At 39.2% G+C, this 16579-nt stretch overlaps 1 protein-coding gene across 1 annotated transcript in view; it reads right to left on the bottom strand.

Moving 5' to 3' along the window:
- Positions 1 to 16579, bottom strand: part of LOC124598582 (mucin-6-like) — a 332175-nt gene that overhangs the window by 109024 nt on the left and 206572 nt on the right. The gene's annotated exons all lie outside the window — the stretch shown is intronic.

Genomic DNA, 16579 nt, shown 5'->3' on the forward strand with positions numbered 1-16579 from the left:
GACAAACACAACAACTTCACATTGTACCATGTATGAAAAATTTCTCAGTTTAGGAGTAGTCAGTTTTTTGCTTCTCCTGTAAAATTTTGCATTTTGGACACAATACAATTTGAAATGACACTCCTCAAATGGTCTGCTACTTATCTTATTTCTCTGCAAAGCAAGATATATCAACAATATTGCTTTGAGGAATGAAAATATGTAAATCTGGCTGTTCAAAGATTTTGTGTGTGCATAGTGATTGGGACTGAAGTTGAAATCAGATATTATGAGAATGAAATTTTCGCTCTGCAGTGGAGTGTGTGCTGGTATGAAACTTCCTGGCAAATTAAAATTGTGTGCCAGACTGAAACTCGAACTCTGGACCTTTGCCTTACGCGGGCAAGTACTCTACCAACTGGGCTACCCCCCCAGCGTGACTCACGACCCCTCCTCACAGCTTTAATTCCACCAGTACCTCATTACCTACTTTCCAAACTTCACAGAAGCACTCCTCCGAACCTTGCAGAACTAGCACTCATGTAAGAAAGGATATTGCAAAGACATGGCTTAGCCACAGCCTGAGGCATGTTCCCACAATGAAATTTTCACTCTGCAGTGGAGTGTGCACTGGTATGAAACTTCCTGACACATTAAAACTGTGTGCCGGACCTAGACTCGAACTCCTGTGAACTTCTCTGAAGTTTGGAAGGTAGGAAATGGGGTACTGGCGGAATTAAAGCCGTGAGGACGGGTCGTGAGTTGTGCTTGGGTAGCTCAGTTGGTAGAGCACTTGCCCGTGGAAGGCAAAGGTCTCGAGTTCGAGTCTCGGTCCAGCACACAGTGTTAATAGCAAGGAAGTTTCGTGCCAGCACACTCCACTGCAGAGTGAAAATTTCATTCTGGATACATCCCCCAGGCTGTGGCTAAGCCATATTTACACAATGTCCTTTCTTCCAGGAGTGCTAGTTCTGTGAAGTTTGGAAGGTAGGAGATGAAGTACTGGCGGAATTAAAGCTGGGAGGATGGGTCGTCAGTCATGCTTGGGTGGCTCAGTTGGTAGAGCACTTGCCCACGAAAAGCAAAGTTCCTGAGTTCGAGTTTCAGTCCGGCACACAGTTTTAATCTGCCAGGAAGTTTCAGATATTATCAGTCACCCAAACACTTGAGTTCAGCATCATTTTCTCAATGTATGTCATGTTACAATCTACTGAAGGACTTAATTTCTGCTGTGTTAATATGTGGCATTTAACTATAAACATGTTGTCCAGGCAGAAATCAGCATATATATAATGTAGGAAATGCACGACACTAATGCTGATTTCAGTGCTGTTTATTTACTGACCAGTTTCATCAATACACATATACGGACACAGGCATACATCAAGACAGATGTCTGCCTGTCGCTGTATATGTGCGGATGGATATGTGTGCATGCGTGCGAGTGTATACCTGTCCTTTTTTCTCCCTAAGGTAAGTCTTTCCGCTCCCGGGATTGGAATGACTCCTTACCCTCTCCCTTAAAACCCACATCCTTTCGTCTTTCCCTCTCCTTCCCTCTTTCCTGATGAAGCAACCTTGGGTTGCGAAAGCTTGAAATTTGTGTGTGTGTTTGTGTGATTATTGTCTCTATCAACATACCAACACTTTCGTTTGGTAAGTTACAGCATCTTTGTTTTTAGATATATTTTTCCCACGTGGAATGTTTCCCTTGTGTGTGTGTGTGTGTGTGTGTGTAAGGGGGAGGGGGGTGAGATTTTGTGAGAAATCACAGATTTTAGTGACAATACCACAGAAAATTAATGTATTTTGTGTACTTTCATTCACTGTCATACAGAATAATTTTCTGGGGCAATTCCACACAGAGACACAAAGTATTCACTGCACAGAAATGCACAATAGGCCATGTATAATATCTGCTCTAAATTCTCTAATGTCATCTAGGCAGCAGTTTGAAAACATTATGCATACTAACAATAGCATCTCAGTAGTCTCTTATTCAGTTTCTTATGAAGAATCAGGCATGACTAGAAAATAATACCAGCATTCATAAAAACAAACAAGAGCAAAACTAGTCTCCTGTCTCTATAACTTAATTTTGCTAACGCATAGAAAAGAGCACAGTATGTGCAGTTATAAAAATATTTGACTTCCTGGCTTGTAAGATAAAGGTTCTTGCAGATGATGATAGTTTTAAAAATAAATTGAAATCATTTCTGTTTAACATCTCCTTCCACTCCAGAGATGAATTTCTGAGTAGACAGTATGTGGTTGCCGCACTTATCAAATGTTGTAGATTAAGATTTTTAAAAAGCCAGCACACAGTCATGTTTTCTAACAGAAAGTATACCTTATTTATAAATCTAATAACATATCACAAATATTATTCATTGAACATGCAAGTACATGACCATTGGAGCACTGGCGGCTTATGAGTGGTTATCTGGGCAGATATCCTCACTGAGGAGATATTCACTTTAGAGATAATGATACACTATGTGATCAAAAGTGTCTGGACATCTGGCTCAAAATGGCTTACAAGTTCGTGGGGCCTCCCATCGGTAATGCTGGTATTCAATATGGTGTTGGCTCACCCTTAGCATTGATGACAGCTTCCACTCTCGCAGGCATACATACATTCAATCAGGTGTGGAAGGTTTCTTGGTGAATGGCAGCCCATTCTTCATGGAGTGCTCCACTATGGAGATGTATCGATGTTGGTCAGTGAGGCCTGGCACAAAGTTGACATTCCAGAACATCCCAGAGATGTTCTATAGGATTCAGGTCAGGACTCTGTGCAGACCAGTCCATTACAGGGATGTTATTGTCATGTAACCACTCTGCCACAGCCCGTGCATTGAGAAGAGGTGCTCAATGGTGTTGAAAAATGCAACCGCCACCCCAAAATTGCTCTTCAACAGTGGGAAGCAAGAAGGTGCTTAAAACATCAATGTAGGCCTGTGGTGAGATAGTGCCATGCAGAACAACAAGGGGTGCAAGCCCTCTCCATGAAAAACATGATCACATCATAACACTGCCACCGCCAAATTTTACTGTTGGCGCTACACACACTGGCAGATGACGTTCATTTGGGCATTCGCCATACCCACACCCTGCCATCGGATCGCCACATTGTGTACCATGATTTGTCACTCCACACAACATATTTCCATTGTTCAGTCATCCAATATTTATGCTCCTTACACCAAGCGAGGCGTCGTTTGGCATTTACTGGCCAGATGTGTTGCTTATGAACAGTCGCTCGACCATGAAATACAAGTTTTCTCACCTCCCACCTAATTGTCATAGTACTTGCAGTGGATCCTGATGCAGTTTAGAATTGCTGTGTGATGGTCTGGATAGATGTCTGCTTATTACACATTACAACCCTCTTCAATTGTTGATGGTCTCTGTCACTCAACAGATGAGGTCTGCCTGTACGCTTTTGTGCTGTATGTGTCCCTTCACATTTCCACTTTACTGTTACATCTGAAACAGTGGACCTAGGGATGTTTAGGAGTGTGGAAATCTTGCATACAGACGTATCACACAAGCGTCATCCAATCACCTGACCACATACGAAGTTTGTGAGTTCTGCAGAGCACCCTATTCTGCTCTCTCATGATGTCTAATGACTACTGAGGTTGCTGATATGGATCACCTGGCAGTAGGTGGCAGCACAATGCACCTAATATGTAAAACGTATGTTTTTGGGGGTGTACAGATACTTTTGATCACATAGTGAACATCTAAAGAGATCAAAGCCAAGCTAAACATACATCTATAGTCTGAAAAGCATTGTGAAGTGCATGCAGAGGGTACTTCTCACTGTACAATGTCTAAGGATTCTTCCCATTCCATCTGCATATGGGACATGACAAGAATGATTACTTAAATGTCTCTATGCGTGCAAGGATGTAGCCAGAGGTGTGGAGGGGGGCTCCAATGGGTCCGGACCCCCCTATCACCCAAATGAAATTACACATGATCTAGATGCCGTGTAGTGATATAGGAAGATATTTTGATTTTCAATCATAAGACAAAATGGGATATGCACTATTGATAGTCAGCAAGGCCAAAAATAGAGTTAGACTGTTTATAGATCCTTAACACTATCAGCTGTTAACCATCCCTATTTTCGTCGAGATCAGCTGTTGGTTGTGCTTCAGCTCAGCTGTTATTTTGTTAATTAGTTCAGTTCTTGGTCGCAACTGAATTTAATTTAAGTGTTACCAGTTATTGTTTTTGTGCTATGTGCTATTGCAATAGTTTCTAATTAGGGATAAGTTTGTGACAAGAAATAAGAGGAAAATTGATTTTGATTGTCCTCTGGCATTATGGTAAGTTAAAACTATATATGCACTACTATAACAACCTAAATACCTATCTATAGCAGTTTAATATTAGGATTGGAGTCACATGGAGGCTGACAGACTTTTGAGCTTCAGTATTTCAGCATGTTATAAGGCAGTAGGTTGTACTCAGGCAGTAGGTTGTACTCAATTAGGAAGATTAGAAATTAGATTAGATTAGATTAGTTTTTCATTCCATAGATCCGTGCTGAGAGGAGATCTTCGTGGATGTGGAACATGTCTTTCTTTCTTTAAGCTGAAATAACAATACTAATACTGTGAGTATATACAATACACCATTTTTTTAGCTGAAATAACAATACTAATAGTATGAGTATATACATCATTTGTTTCTATTAAAAAACTCATCAATGGAATAGAAGGAGTTGGCCACTAGAAAGTCTTTCAGACTCCTTTTAAACTGATCTTTATTTGTAACTAAACTTTTTAAGTTTGCTGGCAGATTATTGAAGTTGAGTGTCCCTGAGTAGTGGACCCCTTTTTGAACTAAAGTAAGTGCTTTTAAGTCCTTGTGCAGATTATTTTTGTTCCTGGTATTGTATGTATGAACTGAGCTGTTTGTTGGAAAAAGAGCTATATTATTTAGGACAAATTTAATTAAGGAGTAAATATACTGAGAGGCAATAGTATACCCAGTTCTTTGAAGAGGTTTTAACTGGACGCCCGTGAATTTACTCCACAAATAATATGTATTACACGCTTTTGGACTCTGAAAACTTTTGTTTGACTTGAAGAGTTACCCCAAAATATTATACCATATGACATTATGGAATGAAATTAGGCAAACTATACCAGCTTTTTCATTTTTATGTCGCCTATGTCTGCTAACACTCGAATTGCAAATACAAATTTGTTAAGGCGTTTCTGCAGTTCTGTGGTGTGCTCCTACTAACTGAATTTATTATCAAGTTGTAATCCCAGGAATTTAAGACTGCCAACTTCTTCTATCTGCTCTTCTTTATGCATATGCTGGGTGGAAACCTCTTACAGGTTCTGAATTGCATATAGTGAGTCTTTTCGAAGTTTAATGTAGTGAGCTGGCTTTAAACCATTTATTAATATCCATGAAAATATCATTAGCAGATGTTTATAGAACTACACTCAACATATTATTTATTGCAATACTTGTGTCATCTGCAAAATAAACGAACTCTGTTTCTGGCAGTGTAACTGATGAGAGATCATTAATGTACACAAGAAAAAGCAATGGCCCTAAGATGGATCCTTGTGGGACACCACATGTAATTTCTTCCCATTCTGATGATGACTGATGACTTAATTCACTAGTCCCTTGCACCGACACCCTTTGTTTCCTGTTAGCCAATTCTGATACAGAACGATGGGGAGGGGTTTGTGAAGAAGAGAAGGTGTATGTGATGACAACACATTCTATAGTTCATTCATTTTTAAAAAATGTTTTTCAGTGGGCTGCTTGAATTTGTCTGAGCTGATTGCACTCTGCATCCCCCCGTCCCTCCTTTCGTCGAAAGGAATTTATGCTCTTGTAATACTATTGCAACGGAATTCTGCAGTTCCATGCACAATTAAATTTTAAAACACATGCATTCATACACTATCAAATGACTAAATATGCATAATTAAAGGTAAAATTGCTTTAGCAGAATTCAGTCTTTTATTGTAATGCATTTTATTTTATTTTAAAACATTTACAAAAACCAGTTTCTCCAAATTCTCCACGGATTTGTGGTAGCTCTGCATGTTGAGTTGCTGAGCTAGCAATCCTTTGAGGAGATGAGATGGTCAGAATCCATCCACTACCAACATTGAAAATGGTTTCCTGTGGTTTCCCATATTCAATTTAGGCAAATGATGGAGTAGGTCCCCTACATAGGCCACAGCCAATTCCTTCCGAATAGCTTTCTTTCCTGGCAGATTCCAATTCCCTTAAAGATGCAGGCCCTCTACTTAAGTGAAAAGAGCTGTATCAGAGACAAGTCGAGCATCTCTTTAGAGACTCCCGGCACTACAAACCATATGCTAAATAAATAATAATCCAAATTCTGCTCATTTAGGCTCAGGCTTTTGTCTGCAGGATATTCTTTAATGCAGACAGTGATCTTTCTTACACTGCAAAATGTGACAGATGCATCCTTAAATGAGGAAGAGTAAAGCTGAATAATTCTAGATCTCTACATTTTCACCACCAAAAATTTTTCTAGCTTCTCTGTTGAACAGAGATCTCTTTATTCCAAAAGCCCTGTCAGTAATAATGGAGGTGCCCCTAAAAATTAGCACTCACGTATTTCTGACCATTTCTTCAGCTTGTGACAAAGCAAGCTGTGATATTTTACTTCCCCTCTTGTTTTTCCATCTGCCTCCTCAAATTCATTTTTTAATTTAACTAATTACCGTTAACATATGTGAATATAATCTGTACTTTAATAAAAGAGGAAGTTTTAAACAATATAACACCATGTCTAATTTTGTGCTTAGTTTTATATATGTAATTGATTTTATTCCAAAGTAACTAACGATTTTGTTAAAAGTATTTTTTGTGTAATGATATTTGTTAATTTCATCATTTAAACAAATAATTAGGCCTAACAGTTGTAGCAGAAGAAACTGTTAAATAGAACCAATTTTTCAATGTATACAGTTAATCAAATGAGTTAAGTTTTAATTGTAATTTCTGTAAATTGAACTTTGAACAATGTGTAGTTTCAGTACCTATTATTGTGAGGTTTTTTGGTGTCGAGACAGGCAGTCCACAGCTGAGTTTCAGACAAGAAACCTGTGTTGGTTAGAATAACAACAATGCATCAATGTAACTGTGATGTAAGTGTTACACAATTAGGCCATGTGTAAAAACAATGACAGTGTCTGCTCCATACATACCTTTCTATTCTTCAAGAACTGTGAACTTTGTGGTTAGGTTTTTACTGTTCGTAGGTATTCAACAGTAAACTATTGTAGCTGTATGTGGATGTTCATGTGAAAACTATTAATGAGGCTTATCTAAAGTTAAACAGTAGTGCACTGGCCATGTTAAATGTCTATATGAGGTGTTGTGAAAAGTGAAAGTGGAACACAAATGTGCACCTTTTGGCTACGTCATATACAGTAGACAGTACTGCACTTCCACCCCCTATTTCTTCAGCCTGCTCTTCAACACCGAGGACAACAAATGAAGAAATAAAGAAGGCGAACGTCATCACAATCTCAAATCCAGGCTGAAAAAAGATTAGTGTAAAATGACCTTGGAGTGTGAAGGGAGATTGGATCATGACTGCTTCTCTGTGGTTTTCCAAAATGCAGCACTCCTAAGTAACAAGATTATATCTCCACTTCGAGATCATTTTTAAATAAAGAGGTTTATTGTTCTTTATGTAAATTTTCAGAATAAATGGAAGACTGTGCCTTTTTAAGGTCCTATGTAACAAATTCCCCCACCCCCCACCCCCTGGCAGATTTCTGGCTACGTCCTTGATGCATGTTGCAGTTAGTTTACCTTGTTTTCACAGATACTACTACAGGAGCAAAACATAAGAAGCTATTGTAAATTCATAGCTCTGAAACTTTGTAATACTGTTATAAATAAAGCTGAGATTGATTGCTGGTATAAATAAAGTTGAGAGTGATTGTTGTATTTATTCAAGTAATTTCAAGAGAAAGCTGGCTTCTATCTTCAAGCCTCTACTAGTCCAGATTCCTCAGCAGTAACAGGAGTGTGCATTTGTGGGTCTGTGTGGTTTTGTGGGTGTGAATGTGTGTGTTATTACTTGAAAAAGAGCTAGTACTTAAAAAGTTAGTTTGAATGCTGTTTTCTGATATGTATTTTGTGTGCCACACATGGATCTACTGTTGCCTTTCCCTTATTTGACCATTCCATTTCATATCCCTACAAACTGTAATAGTCAGGTATTTGTTTTGAGTTCACTGATTTTAGTTTAGAATTTCTGATGTTTCTGTCATAGGATATTCTTTTTAATTGTGAGGTGTACAGATTACATTTCTGACCTTTTTAAAGTGTGTTGCCATTCTTTGTACAACTTTGAAATTTTATTAGATTCTGTTGAGTGACTGGAACAGCCTCTTTCAGATGCAACTTTATTATAGATAACAGCATCATCAGAAAAATCTTAGAATAGATCAGTAATATACACCTAGGACATATCTGTAGTTAATTCTGCATCTGTCAATGACACTCCATCTCAGGTAACACATTGCATCCTGCCTACGTGGAATCCTCAATCCAATGACAGATTTCCATTAATAACCTGCATACGATCTTCCTTTCATGAATAAGTGTATGTATGGCAGTGAGTCAAACGTTTCTTGGAAGCCAAGAAACAGTGCATCCATCTGATTGCCTTGGTGTATGTCTTTCAAAATGCCAGTGTAATTTGGGTTTTGCTTGACTGACATTTCCAAAAACTGATGCTGGTTCACATGGAGTAGGTTATTCTGATCAAGATAAATCATTAACTTTGACCTCAGAAAATGGTCTGGGATTCTGGAAGAGATAGATGTAATAGATTCTGGAAAGTTTTTTTGTTGATTACTTCTGCTACTCTTCTTTTATGGGCATGAATTGAGCTCAGGTTTTGTTCAATTATCTGCAGCATATTAGGGTTCAAATAGGCACTAGATCATGTGGTAATTCTGGGTAGAATCTGATAACAATTCCATTGAGCAGTGTTCTGTACCAGCAGTTTCACTTGTTTCCCAGCAACAGTCACATGAATATCTGTATACTCATCCTTTAAGTGTTGTGAGAATTACATAGTGGCAGTACTCCTAGATTGTTCTTTAAACGAAGCAACATTTGAATTCAAATTTCAGTATTTATGCATCATGTTCTCCTAGTTTTTATTTCATGTGTCATCAATAAGTGTTTGGACACTAACTCTGCAACCACTGAAAGCTTTTGAAATGGTAAAGACTTTGCTATGGCAGTTATTGAAGGCTTCAAAGATTTTCCTTTTGAGAGCTAAACATTTTCAATGTAGCATTTCTCCATCAAGTGCCTCCTTGAGATATGACACTACAGCCTCATTATCTGTTTTACTGAGTATGTAAATCTTTCTACATGTTTTAGTTGCCCTTTGTACTTTAATAGTCAGTGTTGCCACAATTATTTTGTGGTAACTGATACCAGTTTCAGTGTGGACATCCTCAAAAAAGTCAGGTCTATGTGTTGCTATTAAATCTATTTCCACCATGTGTGGGCTTCTCAACTATCTATTCTACAGACTTTTCAGGGAAGGTGTTTAGTATTGTTTATAAGGATATCTTGTCACTCTCATTTACAAAACTCTTAAGTATCCTACTCGATTGTTGGGTAATAAAAATCACCTCCAATGACAATGTCAGTACATTGCTCACATGAAAAGAAATGTGTCTGTACATAGGAGTAGCATTTTATTCATTTGATCAGCCACTATAAGATAGCACTATAGGTATTATTGACAACAAGCAAAGACACCAATTTAAAGGGGAGAAGTCACATGAAGTCTGTGGTATGGTGCAGTTCATTGCTCAGTAAACACGTTGTTTTCCCCAAAAGCAATGACTTTTCATTGTGTAACGGTATTTTGCCCATTGCTCATATGCTTGTATTGTACATACATGTTGTGGGGAAACAGCCAGATACAGCAATACTGAAAAATTCAGTAATATGAGATCAGTTCCCCAATGTAAACATGCAGAGAACCATGAGATCTGCCATTTTGACAAATGCTGAAACTGCTGAGGTGAGGAAGATGATGCAACATGTGCTGTGATGAAGCAAGCTGGGATATTTTTAATTACCCTCTTGTTTTGCCATCTGCCTCCTTTAAATTCATTTTTTCATGTTTAACTGATTATCATTAAAATATGTGAATATAATCTGCATTTCCAAAAAAGAGAAATATTGGCCCTCATTTTTAACGTAACTAACACCAGATCTAATTTTATGCTTAGTTTTATGTATGTAATTGATTTTATAATTTATTTTGACTATTCCTAGTTAGTATCGTTTGTTATAGAGTGAAATCAGTGATTGTTCCATAACTTAAATTCTGTTGTTGACATATAAACAAGTGTAAATTCTGTAATAATTGTAAACATTTGGAAGATGAAATATTAGTAATCTTAAAGTATTTATTTGGCTCTATTTGAAAACATGTTAGCAAAGCCAGCTCTTAATTAATTCCAAAGTAATTAACAGTTTTGTGAAAAGTATTGTTTACATAACTATATTTGTTAATTTCACGATTTAAACAAATAATTTCGCATAACCCTCGTAGTAGAAGAAACTGCTAAAAAGAACCAATTTTTCGATGTATTCAGTTAATTTAGTGAATTTAGTTTTAATTGAAATTTCTGTAATTTTAATTTTGAACAATGTTTAGTTTCAGTACTGATTATTGTGATGATATATATGGGCCCGATTTTTGGTCACGAGTCAGTCAGTCCATGGCCAAGTTTCAGGTGATAAACCTGTGTTGGTTAGAACAACAACAATGCTTCAAATTAATTGTGGAACAAGTGTTAAACAATTAGGCCGTGTGTAAAAACAGTGACAGCATCTGCTCCATATGTACTTGTGTATTCTTCAAGTACTGTGAACTTTGTGGTTAGGCTTTTACTGCTCGTAGATATTCAATAGGAAATTATTGTAGCAGTATGTGGGGTTTTGCCTGTAAACTAATAATGAGGCTTATCGAAAGTTAAACAATAGTACACTGGCCATGTAACTGTGTATTATTGGGGGGTTGTGAACAGTGAAATTAAAGTACTGAAAAATGTAAATTATGCATCTGTCGGCTACATCATTTTTAAAGTAGTCAGTGTCCGAATCCACAAACCCCATTTTTCTGCCAGTGTAGCAATGCAGTATGTCAACATTGAGGACAACAAACAAACAAATCAAAGCAGGTGGAACCGCTACAGTGCCTTCAAAATGTTTGAAGAGACTGTCTGTTCAATCTCAGATTTCATGTGGTAGTGCTCAGAAAGCAATGTAGAAGTTAAAATTTCATGCTTATCATGTTCATAATATGCAGGAATAGAAGGGAACATGCAAAGAAAAGTGTCTAGCATATTTTACATGGTTTTCATTATTTGTTGACGTTCAAAGAATCACAGAAGTGGACCCTGTTTTCTTCACTGATAAGGCATGGTTTCACCTTAATGGATGCATGAATACTCAAAACACAACAATTTGGTCAATCAAAAATCCACATGCCTTATGTGTAAACGCCTTGCACTGTCAGCAATTTGGATTGTGGTGTGCCATGTCTTGTCATCAAACAGTGAGCTCTAGTTTCTTTGAACCTACAGTGAACAATGTTGTGATACAAGACATCTGTACACAGTTTATTTCACTTCTTGGGGCTGATGTGTACAACTGTTTGATCACCACATATCCAGCTGATGTTTTCTCTAACATTTTCTGTTTTCTTTAATGTTTTCTGTTATGTCTGGGGGTGAGTCCAGTGGTTAGTAGAAGAACCCATTTATAAGTTTTCACCCATCTTTGATACTTAGTCTTATCTGAACAATCACAAATGCAGCTTCCGTTTTTATCTCAGTGGATTTGAGTTTCTTGTGTACTACAACACGTACACCACCTCCATTTTATGTACACTGATCTGCCAGAATATTATGACCACATATCTAATAGCTGGTACGTCCAACTTTAGCATGGATAACAGTGGCAATGCATCATGGCATGGAAGCAGTGATGCTTCAGTTGGTCACTGGAGGAAGTTGGCACCACATCTGCACTCACAAGTTACCTAATGATCTCTGACACCACATTCAATCACATCCCTGATGTGTTCGATCAGGTTCAGATCTGGTGAGCTGGGAGGCCAGGAAATTAACTGGAAGTCACCACTGTGCTCTTTGAACCACTTCATCACACTCCAGCCTTGTAGCATGATGCATTAGTTTGTTGAAACATGCCACTGTCATCAGGAAACATGATCATCATGAAGGGGTGTATGTGGTCTGCAGCCAGTGTACAATACTCCTTGGCCACCATTGTGCCTTGCATGAGCTCCACTGAATCCTAGGATCCCCATGTGAATGTTCCCCAGAGCATAATGGAGCGGCTGCCACCTTGTCTCCATCCTGCAGTACAGGTGTCAAGTAGCTGTTCCCCTGGAAGATGACAGATTTGTGCCCTCCCATTGGCATGATGAAGAAGGTATCAGGATTCATCAGGCCATGCAACACTCTGCCACTGTACCCATGTCCAGTGCTAATGATCATGTGTCCATTCCAGTCACGATTGCTGATGTCATGGTGCTAACATTGGCACGTGCAAGGGTCGTCGGCTGTGGAGGCCCATTGTTAGGAGTGCTTGGTGCTCTGTGTGTTCAGACACACTTGTACTCTGCCCAGCATTAAAGTTAGTTTTGCCATAGTTTGTCACCTGTCCTGCTTTACTAGTCTGCCCAGCCTATGATGTCCAACATCTGTAATGAGAGGTGGCTCCCAACCCCATGATGTCTGGATGTGGTTTCACCACATGTTGAAGACACTCACCACAGCACTCCTTGAATACCCGACAAGTCATGCAGTTCCTGAAATGTTCGTGCCAAGCCTCTGGGCCATCACTATCTGGCTTCAGTCAGAATCAGATAGATAACATGCCTTTCCATTTCAGCATATGGACAGCGTGCTCACTGATGCTACATGCAGTGTGCTTGTGTCTGACTAGCAGTCATTCCTCACCATGTGACACTGCTACCACCTGGATGGGTTTATATCAATAGTAGGTCAGTGGTTGTAATGTTCTGGCTAATCAGTGTGCATCTCTTCTTCTGATATACAGAGGGGTCCAAACAATGTATCCACTGTTTAAAAGTCCATAACTGGCAAACTAATTGATGGAGTTGTCTCATCTTTGGTAGTGTAATAGTTTGCAGTTCCAGCAATCACCATACAAGCATTGTATTGCTTTGTTTTGTTTTGTCAGATGACAGTCGCCAGATAGTCAGTGTTTTGTTCTTAGTTGCACCTAGTTACTCGAGTAAACATGGCTGATGCAAGGCTTACATTCGATGAAAGGAAGTCAGTTTTGAAGTGGTATTTTAAATATGAAAACATTAATGAGGTTGAATGGTAATGGCGAAATGAGTATCAAACAGAGCCACCAACACGTTTAACGATTCATTGCATTCGAGACAAATTTGAAGCCGAAGGCTGTGTTAAAGAGGTACACAAACAACAATCTGGATGACCTGTAACAGTAACAAGTCGAGCTAACTTCCGTCGTGTGTTACAACAATTCACTCGCTCACAACAGAAGTCTGAGACAGTGTGCCCGTGAAACTGGAGTGAGTCACTCAAGTGTTCGGTGAATTTTGAAGACAGCAAAGTGGAAGTGCTACATCCCACGATTACTACATGCAATGAAGAGGACGGCCCAGATCATAGAATGGAGTACTACGAGTGGTTTAATATCATGGTGCGGAATGATGAAGAGTTTGCAGAGATGATTGTGTGGTCTGACGAGCCACAGTTCAAACTCTATGGTACAGTAAATCGCCACAATTGCATCTACTGGGCCGCCGAAAATCTGAACATCCATGTAGACAAAGCCGTGAATTTGCCAGGAGTAGATGTGTGGTGTGGGTTGTCTTACCGGCGCTTGATTGGGCCATTCTTCTTTGATGGCACAGTTACAGGTGAGGTGTACATCCAGAAGCTTCAGACATCCATTTTACCTGCCATCCGAGACTTGTATGGAGACAGAAGAGTTTACTTTCAACAAGATGGTGCCCCAGCCCACTACCAAAATCGTGTTAGGGCGTATCTCAACAAAAATCTACCAGGAAGATGGATAGGCCATAGAGGTTCTGTGGAGTATCCACCACATTCCCCAGACCTAACTCTTCTGGACTTTTACCTGTGGGGAACACTAAAGGACATTGTTTATCAACAAAAGCCATGCACATAGGATGAACTTCGAGAATACATCGTACATTCATGTGCAAATATCCAACTGAACATGTTGCAGTCAGTAGTTCGTGCTGCAGTTCTTGCAGTCAGTAGTTGGTGCTGCAGTTCAGCGACATTGTTTGTGTGTGGATTTTAATGGTGACAATTTTGAACACCTACAGTGATACCTTTAAGTTGGACTTTAAGTTACACTTTCACCAAAAATGAGACAACTCCGTCAATTAGTTCGTAAGTTATGGACTTTTAAACAGTGGATACATGTTTTTGGACCCCTCTGTACATTCAGATACTCCAAAATTGGAACTTTGCTTTTGTTTAACACCTATTTGCAGTAGTCACTGCTCTTTGAAAGTTTCTTTACAGAGACTGTATACAATGGAGGGTCCATCCATCCTGAATAGTTCTTGAAGATGCATATCTGCCAAGTGATTGGCCACGTATTCTTCTAAACTTGAACAACAATTCATCTACATGATCCTGTCTAGAGCTAAATGTTTGGAGTTTCTCCTCAGGCAGAGAGACACATATCCAACTTTGTAAACAATTTCACACAGAAGACTGTGTAATGAATTAAGTACACTATGAAATAGCAGTGCACAAACTGAAAGCTTGCATATTTGGATACCAGCTGAACATTATGAGCAGTAGTGCTGACACCAGTTCAATGATAAAAACTTCCAAAACTCAGCGGGTTCTCATATATACTGCATATTGCAGTAATTTAAATGTAGTAAAGTAATGTAGAATGTTGTCAACTTTAAAATACATGGAAATACCAATATCATTTGAGTTTAACAACTTCCAAGCTTAAAGTAAAGTGGTTCTTGTCACATACACTATGTGATCAAAAGTATCTGGACCCCCCCCCCCCCCCCCAAAAAAAAAAAAAAAAAAAATACGTTTTTCATGTTAGGTGTATTGTGCTGCCACCTATAGCCAGGTACTTCATATTAGCGACCTCAGTAGTCATTAGACATCATGAGAGAGAAGAATGGGGTGCTCCACGGAACTCACAGACTTCGAACGTGATCAGGTATTGGGTGTCACTTGTGTCATACATCTGTACACGAGATTTCCACACTCCTAAACATCTCTAGGTTCACTATTTCCAAAGTGATAGTGAAGTGGAAATGTGAAGGGACACAAACAGCACAAAAGTGTACAGGTCGACCTCGTCTGTTGACTGATAGAGACCGCCAACAGTTGAAGAGGGCTGTAATGTGTGATAGGCAGACATCTATCCAGACCATCACACAGGAATTCCAAACTGCATCAGGATCCAGTGCAAGTACTATGACAGGCGGTAGGTGAGAAAAATTGGATTTCATGGTCGAGCAACTGCTCATAAGCCACACATCACCCCTGTAAATGCCAAACGATGCCTTGCTTGATGTAAGGAGCATAAACACTGACAACTGAATAGTGCAAAAGTGTTGTGTGGAGTGATGAATCATGGTACATAATGTGGCAATCCGACGGCGAGGTGTGGGTATGGCGAATGCCCAGTGAATGTCATGTGCCAGCGTGTGTAGTGCCAACAGTAAAATACAGAGGCAGTGGTGTTATGGTGTCGTCGTGTTTTTCATGGAGGGAGCTTGCACCCCTTGTTGTTTTGTATGGCAGTATCACAGCACAGGCCTACATTGATGTTTTAAGCACCTTCTTGCTTCCCACTGTTGAAGAGCAATTCAGAGATGGCGTTTGTGTCTTTCAACATGATCGAGCAGCTGTTCATAATGCACAGCCTGTGGCGGAGTGGTTACATGACAATAACATCCCTGTAATGGACTGGCCTTCACAGAGTCCTGAACTGAATCCTATAGAACACCTTTTGGATATTTTGGAATGCCGACTTCATGCCAGGCCAACACCAGACCGACACCAATATCTCTCCTCAGTGCAGCACTCCATGAAGAATGGCCATTCCCCAAAAAACCTTTTTCCAGCATTACCAATGGACTTGTAAGTCATTTTTAGCCAGGTGTCAAGATACTTTTGATCACATAGTGAAAGTGAATGGAGCTGTCGAATATGGCACACGACTATAACATCATTTCAACCTGCACCTTCTGTATGAGTGAGAGGTGCACCCAGGATGGTTGCCTCACAAGGTTTCAACCCATTTTATCACAGAGATAATGTTGAGTCCCGATGAAAGACTAATCCATTTCAAGAGACCCTTGTATTCTTTTAAGTCAGAAACTATGGAAATAATACGATACTGAAAAAAAAAATTAAATTAACTGTACACCAATTTGATATAAAAGCTTCATAGGAAAAAAATTGGAAGGAAAAATCCTGGGAAAAAT

The sequence above is a fragment of the Schistocerca americana genome, chromosome 1 (assembly GCF_021461395.2).
Source record: "Schistocerca americana isolate TAMUIC-IGC-003095 chromosome 1, iqSchAmer2.1, whole genome shotgun sequence".
NCBI classification, from domain to species: Eukaryota; Metazoa; Arthropoda; class Insecta; order Orthoptera; family Acrididae; genus Schistocerca; species Schistocerca americana.